This window comes from Monodelphis domestica, chromosome 1, assembly GCF_027887165.1.
Source record: "Monodelphis domestica isolate mMonDom1 chromosome 1, mMonDom1.pri, whole genome shotgun sequence".
NCBI classification, from domain to species: domain Eukaryota; kingdom Metazoa; phylum Chordata; class Mammalia; order Didelphimorphia; family Didelphidae; genus Monodelphis; species Monodelphis domestica.
The window spans coordinates 353,724,167-353,728,106 of record NC_077227.1 but is presented as its reverse complement, the minus strand read 5'-3'; positions in this window follow the sequence as shown (position 1 = coordinate 353,728,106).

The window sequence follows — 3,940 nt, the reverse complement described above, 5'->3', positions numbered from 1 at the left end:
ATCTAAAAAGCTGCTACCTGCTGACTTAGCTTTGTCACTGCTGCTACTGCACATGGTTATCCTTTCCCTAAAGTTTCCCTTTTAGCTGCTTTCCAATCCTGCTGCTTCAGTATAGGCTCATTCCTCTCTTAGTCAAAATGCCTTGGACCTTGTCACATTTTAAGTTGGTATGTGGTGAATCTCACAGCCCCACCTGGCTGAGACATAAAGAGCCAGTCAGGCAGCTCTTAAGTCTCCAAACTCACCCTTCTAGACAGAAAGCTTCCAGACCTTGCTCCTGAGTTAAGGTACCTGCCTCCCCTTCCTTATTCACGGTACTGTGCTTCTCACGCAGTTAGCATTACCTTTTGAATTTTCTCTTTCTTCCATAACCCCAAATCTTTATTATTTATTTTACAGTTACTTGTAGCAATGAATTCATAGAGGGTTAGTTCTGACAGCTTGGTTCCCACAAAGTGAGCTTCTCTGGGAGGGGTAGGATGATATTTCAGTGGAATCCAGCATTCTTTTCTTTTGATCATTTTCTTCTGTGCTCTTCAGAAAGCTTTCTTTGCTCATAGAGGACTTACTATGCTCAATATACACATCATTTCTTTTCACTAAAATCTTACCCTTAACCGATTTGTTTATAACAATGCTTACAGAATGATGAATAATATGTCAAATGCTTCTAGTCTTGCCATGACAACTCTTATGGGTATTGGGATATTCCTCTCAGAATACTTCCATTACCTTTGATCTCTACTAAAATGACCTTCTTGCTGATTTGGTTATATATAAATATAAATAGATAGATATATATTGAGACAGACAAACAGACAGAGACAGAGACATATAGAGACAGATAAAGATATATATATGCTTGTGTATGTAAATGTGTATATGTACATGTATGTTTACATAAATATTAACATATATAATATAATATTCATATATATATGTGTATATGCTTATATACCCAAATACTCAAATCCATGTTTACATAAGGACCTAGACTATCCCTATCCTATTTCTCTTTATATTAATCATCAGGTTAAGTCCCTAGATGTTAGTAAAAACTCTCTCCTTCTCCTCCAACCCATACATATCATATTTTAAAGTGCATCTGGTAAAAAGTGAAAATCAACCCTAAGGCCTTTAAAACAGCTGTATTAGTTTACAAAATCTATTTTTAGAGGAGTATACTGCCTTTTCTAGAGTGGGAAAGGGTGGGTTGGATCTGGGTACACTTCCAAAATTTGAAGCATTTTTGCTTATCTCCTGAGGCAAAGAGATTTCATATGGCTTGGTACTGAAGTAAGAATAAGTGTAGATATATTGAAAAAGAAGGGGGAAGTATACACATAGAGGAAGGAGATGACTGGGCTTTCTTTTAGACCCACAAAGCAGCATTAGATCATATTTGCAGTGGTGGTGAAATATGTAGTTGTCACAATGACAAATCCACACTTTGAGAAGTCTTTTTTACCAATTCATACTTACATTGATGGGTCAGGACCCCAAGCAATACTCTTGAGGTATAGGAGTGTTTCTTTGTCCAATGCCATTTCCAAATCCCCGTTTTGGTGTGTTCTGTCCCATATCAGTCACTAGTTAATTAAAGCCCCAGTATCATTTAAACAAGTAGCATCCAGGTCTCTTAATTATTTATTTATTATTTATTATCTCAAATATTGACTGTGAAGATATTGTAAGAACAGAAGTTAAAAAGATAGGCTGACAAATTATATAGATAGAAAAATCAATTAATTGATTGCTGGAAAGATAGTAAAATTAATACATATTATATAAGGACAGCTAGGTGGGTTGGTAGATTGAGAGCCAGGGTAGAGCTGAGAGATCCTCAGTTCAAATCTGGCCTCAGAGACTTCCTAGATATGTGTCCCTCAGCAAGTCACTTCACTCCTATTGCCCAGTCTTTCTTCTCCTTTGCTTTAGAATCAATATATTGATTCTAAGACTGAAAGTAAGAATGATGACTAGAATCTAAGTTTTCTGATGGTCTAAGGTCTTTACCAAAACTGATTGTTTTTTCTTACATTTCAATATAACATGGGTGATAGAATCTCAAATCTAAAAATCAAAACAAACCTACAGACCAGTTATGAAATATGAAAACCAAGGACATGAATTTCCCACGTTCTCCAGATAAACAAGTAATAAGAAAAAGTCAGGGAGGAATACTAGAAAGACTACTGAACTGGGAAATAAGAAGCTGAGGTTCGACTCTAACAAAGGATGTGTCACTAAATTCCTATTTGACCTCAGATAAATTTTTTTTTCTCTCTGGGCTTCAATGTTTTTATCTATTAAAGGGGATTAAATGATCATGAAAGTCCCTTCCAGTGCTGTAATTTTACATTCTGTATTCTAAGGTTCCTACTAATAATATTGTTTATTATTAAAACTTATAACAATATAATTTTGTAGGCAATTATTAAGCCCCCTTCTATATTCCAGGCACCAAGGTAGGCTACAAATCCCAAAATGGAATAGTCTCTGGAGAGAAACAACATGTACCAAAATAGGTAAATACAAAGTAGGTTCAAAGGAAAAACAGAGCAATTTCAAAATGTGTGCTGAAGAGGAGGAGGAGGGACACAAATAACTGTGGCAGGAGGCAGATCAGGAAAGTGTTTTTTGTTTGTTTTGTTTTCCCTTCCAAACTCTAATATTCTCTATATTCTTAGGGCCCTCCAAGCACTGACACTCCATGTTCTGTAGGCCGCCTCTATCTTTGGCTTCCTGTATTCTATATCCTAAGGGCTTTTTCCTGATCTGACATTCTCTGGAGTCAATGAAATCACATGTAACCATAGGCAAGGAATTGAAGAGAAGTCTGGCTTTACTAGGGGGCTTCAGGCCCAAGTAAGTCTCTCCAGGGGCAGCACCCAGACTGGGAGGATTGACTGCCAATGACAGGCCTCTCTTGTTTACTTCTGATTGCTCTGTCTTTAATGTAGCATACATGGATTTTATGTGCCTCTATTTCATCAGCGTAACTTTTGTTACCATGGCAATCGGCTTCAATTTTCTTTCGTTCTGGCAATTGTGTTTTTATAGTCCCCTGCTCTCAAAGAGATAAGCTGCTGTATATTTATTTCACATGGACTCAGAAAGTTGCCCTCTCTCCAGATACAGCCAACCTTTTCTCGGAGACTACATTCCTGTTATTTGCAACTGCAATTTATTGTTGCTGATGTCATTTTGATTTCTGCTGGTGAGATCTGTCTCCAATAAGATTTCCTTCAGCTTTTACCTATCTAGGCTATCCTGAGGCCAAAGCTATGCAAGGCTGGAAGATTAAATTTTAGGTGGGCTCCAGGGTCTTAGAGCAACATGGTTGATTTATAAATTCCCCAGAAAAGATGAGAATGCCCCATTGGATAAAACAAGGGCAGCTCAGAACCACTCCTGACAATTTCCGCAGTATAAACCTGGTCATAGAATCATAAAACCCCAGAGCTACAAGAAGTCTACGGGATCATCTAGTTCAGACCCTGATTTATACGATAATTTCTATAACATCCCTGACAAGTGAGTCACCCACCTCTGTTAGAATACTTTCAATGACAAATAACTCACTCTCTTTCAAGATAATCCATTTGATTGCTGGGCAGCTGTAACTGTACTATTGAGCTTGAAATCTAACTTCTAGAACTTTTTTGTCAAGGGTGATAGTTTTGCCTGTCTCACCGCCCCTTCTCCAGGAGAGGATAGAGCAAGCAGAACACATCTACTTTTTTATCCTCAAGATAGTGTCTCAAATATTTAAAAACAGATACTGAGTTTTCACCCAATTTCTAGTTTAAACATTTCCATTTCTTCCAACTCATCTATAAATGACATAATTTCAAATTCCTTCCCCATTATGGTCACTATATCATATATATATATATATATATATATATATATATATATATAGGCAGTTAAATGGTGC